General features: G+C 38.9%; 1 protein-coding gene across 2 annotated transcripts in view; it reads left to right on the top strand.

The window, feature by feature from the left end:
• The window catches only part of NR3C2 (nuclear receptor subfamily 3 group C member 2), a 327,150-nt gene that overhangs the window by 203,679 nt on the left and 99,840 nt on the right, over positions 1 to 23,631 (top strand). The window lies entirely within an intron of this gene.

Here is a 23,631-nt window from a genome sequence, read left to right as displayed (position 1 = left end):
CTTTCTGTTATCTCTGTGACCTTGGTTAAGCCCTGGGTGGGAATGAACCCAGCTCTAAAATTATATGATTTTCTAAAATAAACAAAAGACTTGTCCTCTATAAGAAACAAAATTCTCAATTCAGTCACTGAAGGTAGTGTTCAGGCTTTCAGGAGAAGCATTCATACTGTTTTCCCTCTGCCCTTTTAGAGTTCAAGCAAGAACAAGAGGGCTGTAAGTTGAAAAGTATTCCGCAGACAGCCACAGTGACTGCAGTTTCATGGCATATTCATTATATGGTTTTACTGGATGCAACAGAATCAGATTACAAAGATCTCATTTGCAAAAGTTCTAAGGAACCTTGCATGCCCTATTGAAGAAGATTTTATTTTAACTTTAATCAGAATTCAGTTTAAATAATTTAGAGTGTTTTTAGGCAGAATGGCTGTCTGAGATGTAATGTCTTTGTTTCTTAAGCGATTAGATTGTATTGACTTAAAGGTTGAGTACATGTGAAAGACCTTATCCTTTGGAAATGCTGCCTAATAATACTCAGCTTTAATTTCATACGAGATAAACATACTCAGTTCAGAATACTGTAAATATTAAAGCAGAAAATTGATTCTTTAGTAAGTTACCATGTAATTCCAAACCTACATAAGCATTGTCAGTTTCGGGGGTTAGTTCCTCACCTTTTGTTTTGACATTTCGTGGGCTTTAGAATCATGTCTGTTGATTTCTGTTTTTCCTTGAGTTTGGCAGGAAGATTGTCTTTACTAATATTTTCTTGCTATCTTTATTATACTGATTTTAAAATTAATTCCATGACTTCATTGAATTTTACCCTACCATTGTTCAACTGATCTATTCTGAGTCCTGTGTGGAAGGCACTGAATGTGCTCTGGGACTATGTTATGGTAGCTGTGGCCCCACATGGGCAGGTGTGATCTGGTGGGAAAGCAAGCATCAGTGTCCTTCCCTCTTCCTTCTCAGTGTGGAGAAATTGCATTTCTCTTTTGAGATCCAGATAAAGATGACCTCTTCATCAAGCCTCTCTAATACCACTGGCTATCTCTCCTCCTTCCTTCATTAATTTCTTCCTCTTCTGTGATCTCATACCACTTTCCCCCCCAGATTTATTGGGGTATAATTGACAAATATAATTATAATATACCTGAAGTATACATGTACCTTACGAGAGAATTCCCACCACTGAATTAACAAAAAATGCATGATCTCACATATTTATCTTTTTTAAATTGTTTTTTCTTTTTGGTAAGAACACTTAAGTTCTACTCTGTTAGCAAATTTCATTTATACAATATGGTATTATCACCTATGGTCACCATATTATATATTAGATATTCAGACCTTATTCATCTTTATAACTGAAAGGTTGTGCCCTTTTATCATTTCCTCCCTATTTTCCCACCTCCTAGCCTCTGACAATCACCATTCTACTCTGTTTCTATGAGTTTGATTTTTTTTCTTTTTTTTAAAGATTCCACTACAAGTGATACCATGCAGTATTCATCTTTCTCTGTCTGGCTTATTTTACTTAGCATAATACCCAACAGTTTCATCCATATTGTAGCAAGGAGACTTTTTTAAGGATGAATAAATATTACACTGTGTGTGTGTGTATCATACTTTCCTTATCCATTCATCCATCAGCAGACACTTAGTTTGTTTCTGTACCTTGATTCATTAATAATGCTGCAATGAACATGGAAGTATAGATAACTCTTGGAGATAATGATCTCAATTCCTTTGGATATATACTCAGAAATGGGATTGCTAGATCACATGGTAGTTTTATTTTTAATTCCTTGAAGAACTGTTTTCCATAGTGGCTGGTACCAGTTTACAATCCTGCCAACAGTGTGCAAGGGTTTCCTTTTTTCCACATCCTCACCAACACTTGTTATTTCTTGTCACTTTGGTAACAACCATCCTAACAGGCGTGAAGCTCATGACACTTTCTATACCTGTGAGTGGTTCTATATGTAGTTCTGTGAACAACTTTGTAAGCTTCTTTTCTCATACCTGTCATATGTCAGTAAACGCGCCTGTCACAGAGTAGGTGATTATAAAGGGACAGAGGCTGAAACCATATAATTAGAAAATAATTTTGTTTTATCATTTGTGTCATAAGATTAAACTTTGGTTAAATGAGAATCTGTTATTCAAAATCTTGTTGCAGACCATGTACTTTTTCTTCAAATTTTCATTTCATTCAAATGAACTTCTCATTCACTTTCAGATACTTTCTTGGCCCCCTGTGTATATTTGTTTTATTATATGGTGATACGATAACTATTGACTCCTCTGGTGCAAGACTTTAAATGTTAACTCCTCCAACTCTGCCAGCCAGGACATTGAGAAGTTTGGGAGGAAACGGCCATTAGCACAGGGCTGGTACACCAGCTAGGAAGACAGAGCCTCCCTGCCCCAGGCAGTAGCCTGATGCTAAATCAGAGGACTGCACTCTCTACTTCTGAGAATGGTATAAATGCGTTATTTCACACTTACCATGCGATACGCACCATGGGGCTCTATTGATACATAAGACATGCTCCCTCCCTTGAAAGTATTCTGATACAAATATGAAAAAATGGCTCACAAACACCCACCCTTCACATAGGGAAGGAAGCAGTAATTGCCAGTGAGGATTTGCCAGAGCAGTAAGAACACCATGAAATGGGAGTGATTTTAATAGTGTATGGTATTCTTACAAATCTTAATTAAAATAATGCAGCACTGTGGGGCCCAGCTCATAATAGTTCTTAACTAATGTAAGCTAGATCCCTGAGGTTCAAATAAAGTGTGAGGGTGTTTTAGAGAGAGAAGATGTATGTGTCCAAGGTCAGTTAAGTTTGCAGAGAACTTTGAGGTTTAGTCAAGACCTTAGTTAGACGTATGTAGAAAGGATGTGAATGTGTACTGACCTTAGTCTCTATAGAGGGAGAAAGAATGGCCTGGTGATAATGTCCAAAGACTCCATTACATAAGGATTTACACAAATTCTATTATTTGGTGCTTGATTATTTTTATGGGTAAGAAAATTTAAGTCCCCCAGAGGATTAAATCAGTCCAGCTTTATATGCATTGCGGGTATCTGATGAATGCCATCCACCTTATTCTGACAGATGGAATTCAGAGCTGGGAAAAACTAGGCTATTTTTGGCCTACAAGCTGTATTATGTTTATCACCATCCTGCTTCATACAGGCATATTATCTCACGTTACTTGATCTTAGGTGTTAACCACAGAGTACCTCTTTCTTTAATACTCTTCCAGGGAAGCCACAGCTTCTCAATTATAATAATCTCTGATTTTTCTTTGGCTTACAATATTACTTCCAGACTTTTTCCCAATACGGTTTATCAACTTGTAATTGCAACATAAAGATAAATACATAAACAAGTAGCCTCCTTAAAAACTTTGTAGGAGTGAGCATGGAAAATGGGAGGGGGGGTCTGAAACTTACATTTCTGCATTTTTTTAATCCTGAAATACCTAGTGAAAAATTCCAGATTTTTTTTTTTTTTTTTGTACATAACACAGCTTCAAGATTGTAATGTGATTGCTTTTTAACTTTCAGCAGTGTTATAGTTCTTTAAGATGTAGGTGTGGATAGATACCTATACACATATATACACGGTCTTATGATTTTGTTTGTTTTTTCTCTCCTGGAGTACTTTCTTTAGAAGTATTTTCAAAAAAGCCATTTCTGTTATCTTTGCCTTTCTCATCAAAGGCCGTAGTGACTACTTTTTGAATTCTTTTAACTAATTTGCAATTCTAAGACTCTTGTGTGGTATAAGGACAGCGATTACAGCTCCCTCTCCTGTCTTCAGCAATTTGCTCTTAGTTTGGCTTTGCCAATTACACTGTGTATTTACATAGGCCACAGGCTAAGGCTACATTGCCCTGTTTACTGTCTGCTCACTCTAATGATGACTCTCTATCTTTCCCTCAATCATTCCTCTTTTCAGGACCATAGAGGCAAAGAGATAGAGCCACAGACAGTGGAGACAATCCCATCTCTACATTTTACAGTTAAGGGATTTAGGAAGGCTATAACTTGTCCAGGGTGACCTGCCAATTAGAGATTTATAAAGCTTACTGAGGAATTTATATATAAAATTATTTAACTTATTAAGGTAATAATTTATTGGCTTTGTGGCTAGAAAAGGCTTAAAAACCACATTATGATTGCTTTCATCTGCTGTGTCTCAGGATTTCTTCATTCTCACAGCATGGTACTGTACCTACAACATACCTTAGGACAAATAGGAATAAAGTCGAGAGTCGAAGGGGCACTGCCATTCCCACCCGCAGTCCAAGCTTTTGGTTGGTATGAGGCCTCAGGGATCACATAGCAGATGACAGGACATAAGAATAAGAATCCAGGTAGACAGTTGGCATTTGAAGTTTTACCCGTGGTTCGTGGAGCTTAAACCATGTGGTAGAGTATAGCGACAGAGGGTGTGGACAGCTAAGGACACACCAGCAACGTCAGACAGGTACCTGGGAAAGCAACATGGATGGGGGGCCAAGACCAAGGTGCAACCCTGCCTCAAACCCCAGGTCTTTTTCTCTCTTTAAGATTGTATATAAGGAACACTGACAAGTGGGGAAGCAAATTACCTTGTTCTAGTGCAGCGGGCTTGGGTCTGGACCCCACAGGAGAGGATATTAGAAACTCAGTCAGGTGTCACACTAAAGCAGCCCTCGGTCTGCCTACTTTCATTCTCTATTAATAAAAAGGCGTTATCCTCGAGAAGCTGCCCCTTCAAGGAGAAGAGGACACTGCACAGAAGGGCTGACTTACGACCTGGGGTCCAGTAGGGAAATTTAGGCCTGGGAAACTCTTATGCAGTGAGAGAACATTATGCAGCAGTGTAGCTCTGAGCAAACGGTGGAGGCCAGCATCATGAATGGGGAGTAGGAGTAGGGAAAGGGCTGGGATGTTCTGTGAACTTCTAGCCTGAAGCAGTTCCACCCTGGACTTCTGGCTAGATGAGGCCTGAAGAAGAGAGACCTGGAAGAGCAGGAGAAGGCCCAGACCAGTAAGGGCTGGGAGCAACCATCCCAGGCCTAATGAGATTGTCCAAATGAGCCAAAAATCAGCTGGCCATTTTCCAGTTACATATGCCACTAAAGTGAATGTGTCTCTCTGATTTAAAAGTGACTACAATGATCATTAGGCAATCAATTTGTATATCTGTATACTTTCTTAATGATCTAGTAACACAAGTTTTATATGTTCCTCATGACAGACTCTTGCTTTTCAAGAGAGGGAAAAAAGCACAGTACAGTTGCAGTTAAGCTAAATGCTTATTTCTCTGTGTCTCATCTCTTCTGTATAAAAGAAATGATGACAAGAATTAGGGAAAGAAAATATATCTTTGTAGAATAAGTAATGATGGGGCAAACTAGAAAGGCCTGATGAAACCAGACCTGCTCATCGATATGGGACAATAACTGGAGCATGGACACTCGTGCCGAAAGAATAGAGTTCCGAAGAGCACAGAAGCCATTGTGGTCTGGGCAGGGCGTCATGAGAGTCTCTGAGCGCAAGAGGAACCAGGTGGGCTCTCGGGCAACAAGTGTCAGAGCCTCAGTCTTGGAGCTGGACGTCAGAGAGAGCCAGGATGTTAGGAACTTTGTCCTATAAGAATTGGGGGTGCTACGATGCAAGCTACAGAACAGACAGTGGGACACAGGGGAATGAGGCATAAGCGCAGTTAACAGAAAGTGAACCCAGAATACAAGCATAATTAGAGATTATATTGGACTTAATGCAGAGATCCAGGTTTAAAATAGACTCATTCCTTCCTGCTCAAAGTCAAGATTGGCCTGGACAGGGCTGCCCTAAGGGAGAGGTACTATTACTCTCCCCATTTTATGGATGGGATATGAAGCCTTCATGAGGCCGACTAACCAGCTCTCACAGTCAGGGTATGGTGAAATGAGGTGGGAGCCAGGCATTCGGCTCCAGAAACAGGACTCCACTCCCTGATCTCAATCTCAAGGGTATGACTTGGAGGAGAAGGTTTGTGGAGCACCAATTGTGTTCCAGTCATGGTGCTAGGCATTTTAAACATACTATTGCATTTATTCGCTATAATCCCCCATGAGATAAGTTTGGTTACTCTAACTTTATGGGCGAGAAAATATATTGCAAGGCTGATAAGTGATAGAGTCTAGATATAACCCACATGTGTCTGAGCCCAAATCCATCACTACGTTATGAACTACATTAGGAACTTTTCTTCTTCTGAGTTTCAGCTGTAAATAAGGACTAAGCTGTTTTCTAAAAGGGAAGTTCTTTGATTTTAAGCAATTTAGTCAAATGATTAAATGTACAAGGTTAAAATGTGTAAGTACAAAGCTCTCTTAGAAAGCAAGAATGAGATATCCTGCATATTAAGATTTCAGGACTTTCTGAGTGACTCGCCAGGCGAGCATGGGCTTTATCAGATCTGGGTTCAAATCCTGCCATCACCACTGGCCGTGAGAAGCACCATGGACAGCTGCTTAACTTACTTTTCTTGTCCAGAACACGAGGACTATATTACCTATAAACATTGAATATGATGAGAATATAACTTTTCCAGCCTAGTAGCTTAGAGCATCGTAGCTACTCACCGAACGTTAGTCCTCTGCCTTTCCAGTCATGCTGTCTGTCGTATTCTCATGACAGTTCCACACACTTACGATCTGCTCTCTCATCCTCCCCTGCCCTTCTCCTTCTCAGCCTTGTCTTATTTCACAGGACAGCTTGCCACAGTTCCTCCACCCTGCCTCCTCTGATTATGATCTTCAACTCCAAATGGTGAAATAATCTTACACAAAGTCTAATGTATGCAGATCTACATCCTGTACCACTTTTTCCTCATAAGCACAAGAATTTTGGTTCAAACATCCTAAATTTGTGAGTAATTTCTATTGGGAAGAATTGGATAAAGGGGAACTTCCCAATTTAGAATGCTAAAAAAGAAAGTATCTACTCTGCTTTGGTAAGGTAAGAAGGTAACTCAAAGGCTACCGTTTTTACCTCGAGCGTACACATTATCTGCTTCTTTGAGACCATGAGACCCTGGAGGCAGAAGTCAACAACTTTGGGTTATAAAATCAGAAAGTGTGGAATATTTGCACGGAGGACCAGAAAGAAATAATTTAGGATGGTTTCAACTGTTCTCACTTGGATAATGAGTGGATGTTGAAGCAAGTAAGATATAGAAAAACACATTTGGGGCTAGGGAGTAACAGAGATTAGGATGACTAATCAGGATGACTAACCACCCTCTTAAAGAGTCATGTGAATTCTGAGCTTAACCAGTCCCTTTGCCATTACTCTGAATATTTCCTGCTGAGCTGCCCCTGTGAACTTCCTAAAACACAAATTAGACCTGGACTGGCTTCCCCGTTGCCTAAAGCTCCATAGCCAGCCTGTGCAGCGTAGCACAGCAAACCCTTGCTGTCTTATTTTTACTGCCTCCACGTATGCTCCCGATGCTCCAGCCACACCAAGCTCCCATCTCTGTATATGATACCCTTTGATAGCATCCACGTTAACATGTTGTTTCTCTAGCCAGGAAACTTCTCTCCCTTCCCATCCAACAAACATTCCTCAAGAAGCTGGCCTAGTATTTTGTTTTGTTTTGTTTTGTTTTCCCAAGGAGGCCTTTTCTGACTTCTGAAACACGTCTTTCCTCTTCCACGTTCCTCTAGCACTCTGCCCACATGCTGTTCTTGCTCCAGGGTTCGATTTGCATAGCACCCTGTCTCCCACACTGGACCATGTATGAGTCCCTCAAGGACAGGGATCTCGCCTTATTTATCTCTCAGCCCCCATGCCGATCACAATAACTGGCATGTAATAGCCACCCAATAATTATTTGTTGAGTTAATTAGTAAAATAACAGACATATTGAATTAATAGTGCTTAACTCAACAAACAGAACATATTCACTGTGCTTAAAAGACGTGTGTCCTAGAAAACATTTGGAGTGCTACAGAGACATTGATAACAGTGGTTGCCTCTGGGGAAGGGAACTGGGTGGCCAGAGGATAGTGGAGACAGAGAGAACCTTTAAGTCGTATGACCCATAATGCTGCTTCAGTTCTGTACCATGCACATGCCATTATATACCCAAATTAGTCTAATTTAACGTGTGTGTGTGTGAGCAAAACAACCTCATATCAAAAAGTTTCATAATTTTTTTTCTAGCAAAAATTTAGATTGTCGGAGTGCCTGGGTGGCTCAGTTGTTAAGCATCTGCCTTCAGCTCAGGTCATGATCCCAGAGTCCTGGGATCGAGCTCTGCATTGGGCTCCCTGCTCAGCGGGAAACCTGCTTCTCCCTCTCCCACTCCCCCTGCTTGTGTTCCCTCTCTCGCTGTCTTTGTCAAATAAATAAATAAAACTTAAAAAAAAAAATTTAGATTGTCAGTGTAAGTTTATGATACAATCATTCTGTTACCAAGACAGCTCTCAGCTGGCTTTCATTTGGGTTTAGAACTAGAAGGGTGTTTAGAAACCAGGCTGTGCCTCAGATGGCAAATAAGGACCCACTGAGCTGTGTTGAGACCTTCAAATCTTAATAGTTTGAGGCCAGGGTGGTTGAACAAGACCCCTTCTCTCTGCCAGGCCTCATTTCTACTTTTAAGATCTTGGGCAATTTGCTGGTTGGGCAAAAGTGAATGAGATCTGATCATTAAGAACACAGCACACAGGATTCAATTCTGTGAGACTGTGAATGTGTTTCCTTCAGGTTCTGGGGTTTGCAGGTACATGTGGACCAGGAAGAAGTGGTGGATTGGGCAGTATGTAAGTTTGCCATCCTGTGTAACAGACTTGTCGATAGGCCTAAATTCATGCCATTTCCCTTCCCAAGTGTCAGTCAGAGTAGTTAATATTTTAATATACAAGTTATCCCTATATGGTAGCCTAAATGTCTTTTGATGCAAAGATTCTCTTTATGTTCCATTTTACCCCCTGGATGTAAATATCTTAAGGATACTTCTAATATGTATGGAGCCATAGAAAGAGTAAATGTTGTAATGAAAGAGCACTAAGTACAAATCCCAGCTAAGCTAGCCACATGATTTAACCTCTCTGTGCATCTTCATTGACAAAATGGAGAACATATGACCAATCTCATAGGATTCATTCCCACATCCCACAGGATTTTTAAATTAAGGATTAAATTATGTGATTGGTAAAGCACCTGTCACATAATAGGAATTCAACAAGTGTTAATTCCCTGCCCAGTGCCCTGAATAACTTATTTAAAAGAAAGTTTATCTAGATAACAGATGTTTTTGCATAGTGAAGTACAACTATGTTAAATTCCTACTACTGAATATGTGTAGGACATAAGTCACTCCTCCTGAAAAAATGTTCTTTGTCAATAACGTACTTGTCTTTTCTTATTGCACATCATAATACATGTTTCTCAAGGTTAAAAGCTTATTGCACTTGGCTTGTCATATGTTTTCTTTGATTATCTTTCACCAAAATATACAGAGTGCCTAAAATTTAAGTCACGATAATTAGAAGTTATATTTTTTTAAATGAAAAACTAACACTTTTCACACCAAGAAGAATGTTTATCTGGGAATTTTGTGCTTACCCACATGGGAAGAACTCTTGAAACACCGCAGGGAAAAAAATAAGTCCAATCTGACTTCTAAATTAAAATCTTAGACTCCTCAAAACATAACTTAAAAAAGATTGGTGTTTAAAGGTGGCAGAGGCAACCTATACTTACTTCTCAAGTGAGTTCCCCGCCCCCCCACCCCTGGCATTTTAAAGCATGTTAATCCAGGCTCACTCATAAACCCCAGCAGCAGGGGATCATTGTTCATTGGTTTATTATGGGCAGACCAGACTGGTTTAAACTGAGCAGAGGAAGTTAATTATCAAATGTTTTAGCTGGCTCTAACAATGAATAACCAGTTCTTGTCGGACACCGTCTTGTTCACCGTGCAGCATTTTAAGATGGGGGCAGGGGGGATGGGAAATCACCCATCAGAATCTGCAATGAGGGAATTTGCCAGGACTGCCCTAATCTGTTTCCCAGGTTGTTCAAACCAGTTCAAGAGCAGTTAAACAAGGTTATGTAAGTGACATGTGATGTAGCCCAAAATAGTGACTGCAAACACAGGCTGCTGTTGCTGGGCAGTTGTCAACTGCTTTAAAAAAAAAAAAATCCTCCAGCAGGATAACAAATGGACCTTTAAAAATCAGAAAGAAATTTAAGCCAAAAGTTAATTCTAAAAGGGATTTGGTGAAATTGCCTTTCTGAAAATGAATGCCTTTTTCAGGAAAAGGGAAACTACATTGTACATAAAGCCTGGATATTCTTAGAGTATCCATCAGGGGTAGTTAAGTTAAAGAGGACTCAAAAAGTTTGGTTTTCTGCTAAAGCACAGAGTTCCCAGGTTTTAATAACAGCAACAGCAACACAACTATCAGATTTGTTAATGGCTTTGGGCATATAACAAATTATTGAGCAATATATCTTTGAGATAGTGATAAATATTAAACTATGTTATTCATTTCTGCCCCCTTTTAGTTAAACTCTCTTGTAGTTTCAAGGCGTGAAAAAGAAAATTGCATTTCACCTAGCGTGTTAAGCGCGAAAATAAAATTTTAAAGAAAAATGAGATCCTTTGGTGAAATCTCTTTGATAGATTGTTTTTTTAAAGGAAAATGAAAACAATCACAGAAAAGGAACTAAAATATGTCTTAACTGTCATCAAGAGGTTTGCACCCTGACATTTGGATTCTCACATGACTATATTCTCTGGGTTCCCTGCCTTCTAACATGTTGCAGATCTGGGGAGTCAGGAATCGGGGAGCAAGATTCTATGGAAGTAGGTGGAGAAGGACCATAGGATCTCTGTCACAGGATTCACATTGGGGGAACCCACCTGGTATCGTATCCCTATTGTTGAGATCTGAGTCTCAGGGACACTGGTGTGGGCTTCTGTCTTTATCTCTAGGAGGCCTGTTAACTAGCACCACGTTTCCGTACCTGGATGGTGAACAAATTAAGAAATAAAGCAGTAGCTGGTGGTAGATAAAATATCAACTTTGGGGTGGGGGGTGGTAAATAAGTTGAAGGATGTGGCTTAGTGGTAAGAGCAAAAAAGGGGACTGCTACCTGAGCCCCAGAATTAGATAGAGGTGCAGGCAATCCTGGAGCAGGACAGGCCTCCTCAAGACTGGAGGCTGCACCTGCTCCCTGAGGGAATTCTCCCCCAGGAGGAAGATGCTGAGGCAAACAAGTCAGAGTGATTCTTCTCAGACTTACTAATCAAGGCAGAGTGAGTAAAAGAGAGACCTGAAGTGTGGCATCCATGGAGCTGTCTCCCCTGGAAGAAAATATCCACAGGGGGAGAGGTTGAAGTGTTCCCATCTGGAAGACCCAACCTGAGGCCCCAGGCAAGCTTCTTTAGGGGGATGGGAAAGGATCTGGACGCTGGGGCAGGGACAAATGTCATGTTTGGTGTGTCCTTACTTTCTCCAGTCAGTCCCCCATTTGTAAAGGGCTGTGCTCCCAAAGTGTCATGATAAGTCAGTTTTTCAAAATGTACAACTTGGGGCATTCTGTTCAGTATAGAATCACTTTAATCCCCTGTCACATTAAATGCCTGCTCATCAGATTGAGTTCAACTACCTCCTTCTTTGTGCATCTTTTTAAAAAAAATTCAGGAAGGTATTTGTAGGTGTTCGGCATGTTACTAGGGCTTCTAGAACCTGGTTCTTTCCATGTCTAATTTTACCTGAGAACTCTAGTGTTTGATTTGATATCAGCCATACTTATGGCCTAGCTCCCAGGTGGAATAAGAGAGGATAGTGTATTTTTCCAGATGTAGTTAGAGGAGCAGAACATTGCTGGGGAATTGAAGGTGGTGTGTGTATCCCTAGATATCACTGAATATGAAAGTAGTTGAGCCAGAGCGAAGCAGAAATAGGACTCCTCCCTAAGGTCAAAGCAAAGAAGTAATGGGGAAGATGTACCACAGGTGCGGCCACAGCCTAGGACTGAACATGAGCCAGAGTCAGACAGGCAGGGAGTGCTCGCTGCACCCTGCGCTACCATCTGCAGTTTTAGGATGTCTGTAAGGATGGTCTGTAATTCTGGACTGACCTACCTGTACCTGTGAACAGAGTATACATACAAAGTGACCAATCTTCTTTCTCCATTTTGTTAAAATAAGCCACCAGTTACGATGTCTTTCATACCAATCATAATAGCAATCACGTGACAATAAAACACCATAACTAAAAGACCAGTAGAAAAAACAGTCCAGTGTTACAATATCAAATGCCTCTGATCCCAGCTTTGCTTACTTTTCCTGAAATAGCAGTAAGTTTTGCTGAGCATGTCTTTGAGCTCTGCCTGCCAGCCTGCCTCCCCTCTTTGTGCCCCAGTGGCTCAGTGTCACTTTGAATAAGATACAGAACAGTTTGGACTTGGAAGTTTAGGTAGTGAAGGGCCCTAGAAGACCTTTAATCAGAAGGATGAAATGATCAGGTTTGTGATTCTAAAGGATCACTGCACAGCTCTCTGGAAGGCGGAGGCTCATGGCTCTGAATGTGTGCTCAGAAGAGCCCTAGGTTTGCCCCACAGTGCCTTCTAGATCACTGGCAGGTGCAAAATGGGGAGTAGCACCAAGGAGGGTCCTCATGGCCATTTCAACCAGGGTAGCTCTTCACTTTGTGTTCTTAGCTACTGAGGGCTGTGTTAGGGTTTATTTCTCTTAGACAGCTTTCAAATTAAAGTTTAATCATCATTTGATTTAGAAATGACATGGTAGAGGCAGGGTAGACTAGTTACAATAATAATAATATGAAATAATATATGATAATAGCAATAATATCATGATAACAACTACCATTCACCGGATCCTTACTGGATGCCAGGGATTATTCTAAGTACTTTATATGGTGTATTCATCTTCCTGATAACTCATGAGATAGGCACTTTGATAATTCCTATTTAACAAATGAGGAAACTGATACACAGAAAGGTTAAGTAACTTGTCTCAGGTCACACAGATAGTAAGCAAGGATTCAAACTCTGTAATTCAGAAATTTAACCAAGAGAGCCTAAAATCAGGGGAGAAAGTACTGGCGGATATAGATAGGATTCAAGAGAAACTCAGGGCAGAGAATCATCAGGACCTCGTGGCCTCAGGACCTCATTGAATATTGAGGATTGCAGGAGTTTGTGGGGAGGTGGGTGGGGTGTAAATCAAGGATGACCCTGAAGCTTCTAGTTCTAATAACTGGCTATAGCTTTAAGGGTAGGGGAATATAGGAGGCTGGAAGAGGGCTGTCTGTGGGGTGGGCACTTTATGCTTGATTTGTGAACATGGAGGATTTGACATGTCAGAGACCTTCAGGTGGGGACATCCACTGAGTTAGGTGGATGAGCACGTCTAAAACCCAGAAGAGGGGGCTCAGGAGCCCTCATAGTGATGACAGCTCCCTGGATGTCCTCTGGGCACCAGAATACAGTTTGTTCCTTCTCTGTTCCCCTGTCTTCCTGGGCCTCAACTGACCAGACCAGTTGCTCACCACACATTTAACTGTGTCTCTGCTGTTCTCTGCCCCCGTCCTTTGCCTGGGATGTCTATGTGCCTGTCCTCTCTGTGTTTCAAATCCACAACATTCTTCGAGGCTTACCTCAGATGCTTGCTTTCTGCACAAAGCCTTCCTCATCCCTCTCTTCCCAGTATAATCACTTCCTTCTTCAAAGTCATACCACATCGATCTCACGATTTATCTTAGTCATTTAAGTTTCCCCAGCCTTGTCCACCTTCTAGAAAGGTCATGGAGGGACTGGACCATGTTTTGCCTTTAAAATGTGTGCCTACTTACTTTTAAAAGTTTTGATATTAAGTAACACTGGAAAACAGATAAAGCATATGAGGAGCAACAGTACAAGGAAGTTATAACTTTCCAAAGTCTTAACACCACTCTTACAGTCTTGGACCCTCATCTAGAATTCTTAGCTGAGCTGCAGACAGATCTGAGTCCCAGCTTTCTGTCCTGTGTTTACCCTAAGGATATCGTTCCCCACTCTCACATCCTTGCCAGCTTTTGAAAAAGTTAAGGCTTGGAGATCAGAGCTGAATGGTATTTGTCTCGTGTCAGGTGGGCTCTTTTCATCTACAGGTGTTCCTCACTCAATCATGATATTCTTTTCCCACAAGAAGTTCTTCACTGACATATTTAATTAAGAGTTGGCTATGTTTGTAAGGAATAGCATGGAGGACATTAGGAGAAGGAAGGGAAAAGTGAAGCGGGGGAAATCAGAGGGAGAGACGAAACATGAGAGACTATGGACTCCGAGAAACAAACTGAGCGTTCTAGAGGGGAGGGGGTGGGGGGATGGGTTAGCCCAGTGATGGGTATTGAGGAGGGCACGTACTAAATGGAGCACTGGGTGTTATACGCAAACAATGAATCATGGAACACTACATCAAAAACTAATGATGTACTGCATGGTGACTAACATAACGTAATAAAGTAAAATAAAAAAATAAATTCTAGTTAGTTAAAAAGAGTTTAGGCTATGTTCTTTGGATTTTCTCATTCTACTTTTTTTTTTTTTTTAGACCGAGCTAACCAAAAAAAAAAAAAGATGGGTAACATCACTATCACCATTTTTTTTTTTTTTTTTTTGAGCTCTTACCTCGGGCCTGGCTTTGTGCTGCTTGCTTTATATATATTAATTTGAATTCAACTGACAACCTACAAAGCAAGCGTTACTATGTCCATTTTATAGATCAGGAAGCTGGGGCTCAGAACAGTTTAAACACCTTGGCCAAGATTGTCACAACTCCCTATTGACTGAGGTTGGGTTGGGACCCAGGTGTGTTTGGTGACAAAGCTGTGCCCTTCCCACTGCATCTCCTCCCTGCTGCCTTCCATGTTTCCATTCTTTCTGTTCTAGCGTTATTGATGCTTTAAGGCAAGACCCATATGTCATCCAATCTGTATTTTCTCATTTGGGACCAGCCCAACTACAACAAAAACTTGGTTCTTATTTCAAAGTAATTGAAAATTTTCAAAGACAATTTTTCTTGAGTTCAGTAACTTTTAAAACAATGATGTTAATTTTTTAGGCACTTTCTGAATTATTTTCCAGTTGAAAGCAATACCATAGTTGAGAACAATAGGGAAAAAATGAGACTGTTGATTTGTTTTTTAAATTTTTGAACTCAACTTTGGGGGTTTTTTGTTGTGTTTTTTTTTAAAGATTTTATTTATTTATTTGACAGAGAGAGAGACAGCGAGAGAGGGAATACAAGCAGGGGGAGTGGGAGAGGGAGAAGGAGGCTTCCTACCTCGCAGAGAGCCCGATGTGGGGCTCGATCCCAGGACCCTGGGATCATGACCTGAGCCGAAGGCAGATGCTTAACTGAATGAGCCACCCAGGCATCCCTCGACTTTGTTTCTTAAAGTCCATGGGCATTTTCCGTTTGATTTGAGTACTTCTGGTTTTTCTGTAAGCCTGTGAATTTATATTACATATGTGCTAACTAAGCTTCCTGGTACCCCATCCAGATTTACTCGAACCTTGGTGGCTTTCTGTTTTCTAGAATGACTGCCTTTTCTCCAAAAAGCGGCCTCTTCCTCAGGCAGGAGGTACACTGAACTAGTACACACTGATGGATGAGTGACTGAAGTTCCCTGAGCCCTCCTGAACAGATTTTCATTCTTAAAACAAGATGTTCTTACATGCAAATGGCTCCGTAATGGCTACCTAGCCAACTTCAGTGGAGCATGATGTGGGCTACATGGCGGGGGGGGGGGGGGGGGGTGGATTACTTGGGACCTAGGACACCAGGAAGGCACACTCTGCCTCTGTGGGATTCTGACCCTAGTTTAAGCTTTGCCTTTCATAGAACTCTCTGCTGCTTCCTAGTAAATCCTGAGAGCTCTTTTTTTTCCATTGTTGTGTGTGTGTAGGAGAGTCTAAAAGGTATGATGCTGGAGATAAGCAGAAAAGATTTGTATGCATGGATCTTTTGTGAAAGTCCATTACCTAGGAGTCAATAGGCCTTTTGTGAACATTCATTACTGTAGGTTTGTCTATATACAACATACTGTATGAACATTTAAGTTCTGTATGTTGTACATGATTGAATTTATCAGTATGTTGATATTCATTCCTTCATTCTTTTATTCAGTAGCAGCTACGGACCAGGAAGTATGCTGTTTGTGCTGTATCGTTCTTCTTAGTGTCTAATAGAGTGTCATAGATGAATGTTCCGCAATTTTGTACAAAAGTTTTAATTTAAAGAAATATTTTGTAATCTTCAAAGCATATCCTATTTACTTTAAGCTTTTATTTCCCTCCGTGTTGTGGAAATAAACATTTTTTTCCTTTGGAGTATCTATTACAGTGCTTGATACCAACTAGCCAGATGGAACTTTTTCTAAATTTTTATGAAGAAAAATAGTTATAATCTATTTGAAAATTGTGGGACATTTGCATTTCCCCTATAAGTTTTTAATTTATTTAGTTTCTTTTTCTTTCAGTACAAATTCTTGAATGTGTGTTTCCATTGATAAAATAGGCTGGGGGTTTTGGGACTTGGGGGGTGGTCACTGGATTACATTCTTTATTAAAATAGTCCATAGATGCTTATTTTCTTTTAAAAGGAAATGTATTACACACTAGTAGCTTCTCATTAACATTTTGAAAAGTTCAGCTATTTATGGAAAGAGCTCAGCATTATCTATTAAAATTAATTTGTTCAAAAAAAAGCAATAATGTAAATCTTCTAATACTTTGAGAAGAACTAATATAAAGGCTGAACTTTATGTTCTCATTTACCCTTCCTGGAGGTAGTCTTCAGCGAGGTTCCCCATATATTTCCAGCTCTTTGCCTTCTGGGCGCAAGGTAGGATTCCAGTTCCTGCCTTCCTTGTTGTTGAGTGGGTTCATTGGACTAGATCTGAGCAATGAATAGTGAATTGTCCTTTCTGGTCTGGAGCATTCACTAGCGTCTGTGCCCTGAGACTCACAGTATTCACTATGGTGGCTGCTCCATCAGCCTAGGGCCCAAGGTGAGAAGACATGGAGCAGAATTTCCAGCCTATCTGCTGTTGCCTAATTAATTAGGCTTTACAAAGAACCACCTTTTGGCTTTGTTGATTTTTCTCTATTGCTTGTATTTTTCTTTGTCATTGATTTCTACACTGTATTTCATTCCTTCTATTTGCTTTGGGATTAGTTTCTATTTTTTTCTAGCATCTTAAGGTAGAATCCTAGATCATCAATTTTAAACCTTTCCTTTTTCTAATATAAGTATATAAAGCTAAAAATTCTTTTGTAAGTACTGCTTTAGCTGTATCCAACAAATTTTGATATGTTGAGTTTTCATTATCATTCAGTTTGAAATATTCAATATTTCCATTTTGATCTCTTTTTGAACTTTATTTGAACATAAATTATTTAGATGGGTGTTGCTTAATTTTTAAATATGTGTGGTTTTATTAGCTATTTTGTTATTAATTTCTAATTTAATTCCTTTGTGATGAGAAAACACTGCATGATTTTAATTCTTTTAGAATTTGACACTTGTTTTATAGCTCAAGATATGCTCTATCTCAGTGAATGTTCCATGAGCACTTGAACATGTGTATTGTGTAATTGTCTGACCTAAATGTTAATTGGGTCAAGGTGTTTGATAATATTGTTCAAATCTTCTGTATCTTTACTGTTTCTCTAGATAGATAGTGATTGTTCTGAGAAATTGTTCCTGAGAGAAGGTTTCTGAAGTCACCAACTGTGATTTTGGATTTATCTTTTTTCCTTTTAGTTCTGTCAATTTTTGCTTGATGTATTTTGAAGCTCCACTGTGAGAAGCATTTTATATTTTGGATTGTTATCTGTCAATTTAATCATCATAAAATGACATTGTTTCTTGGTGATGCTCTTTGTCTTAAAGTCTACTTTGTCTGATTTTAATATAGCTGCATCAGGGGGCACCTGGGTGGCTCAGTCGTTGAGCGTCTGCCTTCGCCTCAGGTCATGATCCTGGGGTCCTGGGATCGAGCCCCACATCGGGCTCCCTGCTCGGCGAGAAGCCTCCTTCTCCCTCTCCCACTCCCCCTGCTTGTGTTCCCTCTCTCGCTGTATCTCTTTCTTTCAAATAAATAACTACAATCTTTTAAAATATGTGTGTGTATATATATATATGTATATGTATATATATATGTATGTGTATATATATATATATATATAGCTGCATCAGCTTTCTTTATTACATTTTACATTGTATATATTTTCCCATCTTTTAACCTTCAACCTGTCTGTGCCTATATATTTAAAATGCATCTTAACACATATATCAGTCTTGCTTCTTTTTATCTAGTCTACCATCTTTGACTTCTAATCAAAGTGTTTAGACCATTTACATTTAATGTAATTATTGCTATATTAGATTTATATCTGTTACTTTGGTGTTTGTTTTCCTTTTGTTCCCTCTGTTATTTGTTCCCTTGTTTTTCCTTCTATTTTTTGGGTTAAGTACTTTTTAGTATGCCATTTTATATCTCTACTGTCTCTTGAGCTACACTTCTTAGTGTTACTATTCTAGTGGCTGCTCAGGCAGTCTCTCAAACATTAATGTGCATCAGAATCACTTGAAGGGCTATATAAAACACAGATTTCTAGGTCCCACCCTAGAGTTCCTGAGTTATAAATAAGTCTGGAGTCGGCCCTGTAAATTTAAATTTCTGGTAAGTTCTTATGTGATGTTGATGTTGCTTGTCCAGGGACCATACTTTGAGAACCATTGCTCTAGGGATTACAGGATGTACTCTTAATTTATCACCGTCTACCTTGAATTAATTTCAAGTGTACCTTTTTAAGTATAATGTAATAAACTTACAGCAGTAGAATTTCATTTATATCGCTTCTTTTTTTTTCTTATGTTTTCGGATATTTCACTCATACATATTTTATAAATCCCATAATATATTTTTATTCTTTTTTTCTTTAAACAGTCATTTGACTTTTAAATAATTTTTAGAAAGAAAGAAAATTTCTTTTACATTTTACCATCTATCATTTCCAGTTCTTGCCTTTCTTCTCAGTACATCCAGATTTCTATCTGGTATCATTTTCCTTCAGCAAAGAGAACTTCCTTTTTCGTATCTTATAATGTAATCCTACTAGCAACAAATTCCCTTAGCTTTAGTTTATCCAAAAATGTCTTTATTTCACCTTCATCTTGAGAAATATTTTCATTGGTTATTCTGGGTTGATGGTCTTTAAAGATATTATATGTTGTCTTCTGGCCTCAATTGCTTTGATATGAAATCAGATATTACTCTTTTCCTTGTTCCCTTTTATGTAATGTAATTTTTTGGGCTCTGGCTGCTTATAATTATTTTTATATTTGTTTTTCAGTAACCTAACTATATTGTGCTATAGTGCTTTTCTTTGCATTTATCTTTCAAAGAGGGCATTTGCTAAGCTTTCTAGATTTTCAAGTTGCTGCTTTAATCAAATTTATAAATTTTCACATAGTTTTCTGACCTATTTTCTCTCGCCTTCTGGGACCCCAACTGCACACATATTAAATCACTTAATGCTATCCTACAGGCTATTAGTGCCTTGTTCATTTATACTGTAATTTTTTTCTTTGTGCTTTAATTTGGATGATTTCTACTTATATTTATTTAATTTCAATAACCCATTTTTGTTTAGTGCCCAATATATTGTTAATTCTAACCAATAAATATTTTAGATACTATATTTTTCAGTTCCTGGATAGCCATTTGGTTTTGTTTATTTTATTTTTATAGTTTCCAGACCTCTTCTGATAGTCCACAATTCTTAACTCCTATTATCGGTTTTTAAATCCTTATCTGTTAATTCCAACCTCTGGATCTGTTTCTACTGATTAATTTTTCTATTGACTTTGGTTCATATTTTTCTGTTTTTAAATGTTTCTAATTATTATTGTATTCTAGACTTTCTGGAGAATCCAGATTCTGATGTATTTCTCCAAAGAATATTGAGTTTTGTTCTAGTAGTCAGTTACATTTCTGACAGATCACCTTGAAATTGTCAAGCCTTTGCTTTAAACTTTTTTAAGGTAGGTCTATTTTGGTTGTGCCTTTAACCATAGGGTAAATGCCTGAGTCCTGGAATACCAGGTAGGGACCTTCTAGTATTCCAATGGAAAGCCTGAGGTATTTAATGAGTCCTGATTTAGTGGGCAGCAGCTGAAATAATCTGCTCAGCCCTTTCAACTTTAAATTGTTTTACCCCTGGACTCTGAAGTTTCATGTTCAGTTTAGGGGTCAGCCAAGAATTTGAGGGGAGTTAATACGTACATTTTATCTACCTCCATCCCGCCTATGACACCCTTCTTTCCAGAATATCCTTCTTCAATTTCTAGCTGCTCTGACAGTCCCCAAGTCTGTTCTCTGCCTTCTGAAGCTAATAAGACTGAGGATTTTGCTTGGTTTCTCCCCTGCACTGAGTGGAATATAGGCCCTCAAGGAAAGACCTATTCAAAGGTGAATCTTGTCTAGGGTGATTCTCTTTTCTCAAGAGTCCATTTTCTTCCAGTTTCTGCCTGCTTTTGATTGCTCCCCAGTGCCTTCAAATCCTTCTCTCCTTTTGTGGACAGTTTATAATTGTTATCTGTAGGAGTTTTATCTGATTCAAGCTGTTCTGCCACTACCAGAACTGGAATTCTCCCCATAATGGACATGTAATTTGAATCTGAAATCTTCGTTTCCTTTATCACCAAGATTCTTTTTAACCACAGGAGTATTCCTGTTGCTATATAGTCTGACAAATATATAGCTACTAATTTGCATAGAGGCCATCTTTGAGAACTTTCAAGTAGACTGTTAATGGTGTCCCCTATTTCCATTTTATCAACTTAGTATATCACCTTCAGATTAATGTTTCTAAAACACAGCTCTGAACTCAACATATTGCAAGCAAGAATCTTCAGTGATACCCCATCACCTGCTGAATAAAATCTGAGTTCCTTAGCTTATCATTCAAAGCCTCCACTCTCTGGTCCCCAGCATTCTGTTTGTCTGCCCTATGTTGTTAGCATCATAGAAAATCGTTTACCTGAAAATGCCTGGGATGTGACTTACTCAGGATTAGCAATCTTAATACTAGGAGAACACAGTGTTTAAGTAAGACATGATTAAAGTTTTTTAAATCTCCTAGGTGCATTCTCTTGTTTTCATTGTGGGTTTTGTTGTTGTTGTTACTTTGATGTTTTAGTATAGATTGAGGGATGGGACATACATACTTTTGTAAGGTACATTTTAAATCTTTAATGTTTGCACAACTAAAAATATAAATGATGGGGAATTGTCTGAAAAATCTTAGGCCATTCCTGCAGCAGTCCCTTACAATGCTCCCAACCTATTTTTGGAAGATGAATTGGTGGCAGCGACCACACTGGTTGGTGGAAACCAGGTACACAATTTCAAATATTGCTGCAGGAAGGAAATTATCCTGTAGCTATTATAGTAACATGGATTTTTAAGGTGTGTTCATTTTTTTTGTTCTGTTTTTGTTTTCTTTATTATTTTTTTATTGAGGTATTGCTGACATACATTATATTAGTTTCAGGTGTACAACATCATGATTCTATATTTGTCTATATTGTGAAACAATCACCACAATAAGTCTAATTAACATTGGTCACCACACTAGATACAGGGGTTTTTTTTCCATGGTGTGTTCATTTTTTTTAAATCCTTATGGAAATATCCTAGCTTTTGGAAGTTTCTGTTTTTGAATACCCAAAGAAAAAAATCTTCTAGTGTGTACGGAACGCAGTGGTCATTTCTTATGCATTCTCATATGCCTGCAATCGAAGAGACTTAGTCATATTTTACTGCACATTTGCAGAAGTGGAAAAGAACCTTAGATTACCCCACCCCCTTATGCAAATGTTTGGCAGCCTTGCACACATAGTAGGTTCCCAATGAATACTTGGCTGAATTGAAACCAATTAAAATTACGTTTAGTTTTCTCTTTGGACTTTAAAGTTTGTTCAACTCAATGTGAGTTATAGATAAATCTGTGGTTTTGTGTTCAGTTTCACACCATACAAAAGTAACATAATGCTGGTTGTCAATGGAAATACTGACTGATAAAGTAGAGTGTTCCTCATTCAAATAATGTTCCTTTGCTTCTTGGTTCTAGAGAGCACTTTCAGCATCCTGTTGGACCACCAGTAAATTATATTGCAAATTGATGTTTAAAAGACTCTGGCCTTAAGGCACACAGATACTGCCAGCCTTCCTGAATTCTTCCAGTTCCATCATTTTGGGAAGCCACTTTACCAGTGCTAGCATGAGTTTTTTCTTGTGAGCAAATAGCAATAATAATAATTACCTTCTATATCATAGGGTTGTTACAAGGCTTAAATAAGATAATGATATAATAGGGCCTTAAAATTTTATTTTAAAAGTGGTAACCAATTAAGATACTGTGCAGCATCATGAAATGTTATATGAATCAGTTATGGTCTTTACCATGGGTATTGATTGCCTTTGTGTAATTATCTATACCTACTTACATTCACTAAGAGCCTCCAATTTTTTAAAAAGTCATTTTATTATTATAATGGTAGGTTTCATTTCTCTACTTTGATAGATTTCCCTATTCTAGTACTGTTTATTGTTATTATTACTAAGATTTACCATAATGTTACTGAGAATGTGCTTTAGATTAAATTATTTCAATTACATTAAGCAACACACATTATTTTTATTGAGTATTTACTGTAATTTACCTAGTAAGTCTCAACCAAGGGAGCATGATAGTCCTAAGCTGAATTCAGGGAGTGCTTTAGAGCTTGTTCACTGCTTTATAGCAATCGATGAAACTCCCTCTCTCCTTTGTCTGCATGTTTTCAATGACCCATGACTCAGTCCTTGGACCTCTTCTCTTTCCAGTCTGTGCTCACTACATATGATCTCATCCAGTCTCATGGCTTAAAATAATGACTACAAGCCACAAGCTATTACACCTCCAGCCCAGACCTCTCTCTGACTCCAAACCTGTGTATCTAACTGCCAACTTGGCACATCCACTTAGAAACTTCTCAAGCATCTCAAACTTAACATGTCCAAAATTGAATTGGGGTGGTTTCCCATAAACCACATGTTCCTACTGTCTTCCCCATTTCAATTTATGGCAGTTCCATTTTTCTTAAGGGTTCAGCCCAAGAATCTTAATGCCTCTAACTCCCCTTTCTCTTGTCTGTCAGCAAATGCTGGCAGTTCTACCTTTAAAATGCATCTAAACTCTGACCACTTCTCACCACTGTCACTGCTACCGTGCTGACCTGACCCGCGAATATCTCTCCCCTGGATTGTAGTGATAGCCTCCTACCCCTGGTCTTCCTGCATCTGTCTTCGTCCATTGAGTCAGTTGTCAACATAGCAGCCAGAGTGATTGTGCTAAATGTAAATCACATCAAGTCATTTCTGTACTCAAATCTTCCCATTGCACTCAGAGTAGAAGTCCAAGTCTTAAATATGATCTTTACTATGGCCCAGTATGATCAGACTCACATTAACTCTTTTTCCTTATCTTTTACTTTCCACTCA

The sequence above is a fragment of the Halichoerus grypus genome, chromosome 3 (genome assembly GCF_964656455.1).
Source record: "Halichoerus grypus chromosome 3, mHalGry1.hap1.1, whole genome shotgun sequence".
Taxonomy (NCBI): Eukaryota; Metazoa; Chordata; class Mammalia; order Carnivora; family Phocidae; genus Halichoerus; species Halichoerus grypus.
The sequence above is the reverse complement of the archived record's forward strand: the minus strand, read 5'-3'. Positions and strand labels throughout refer to the sequence as shown.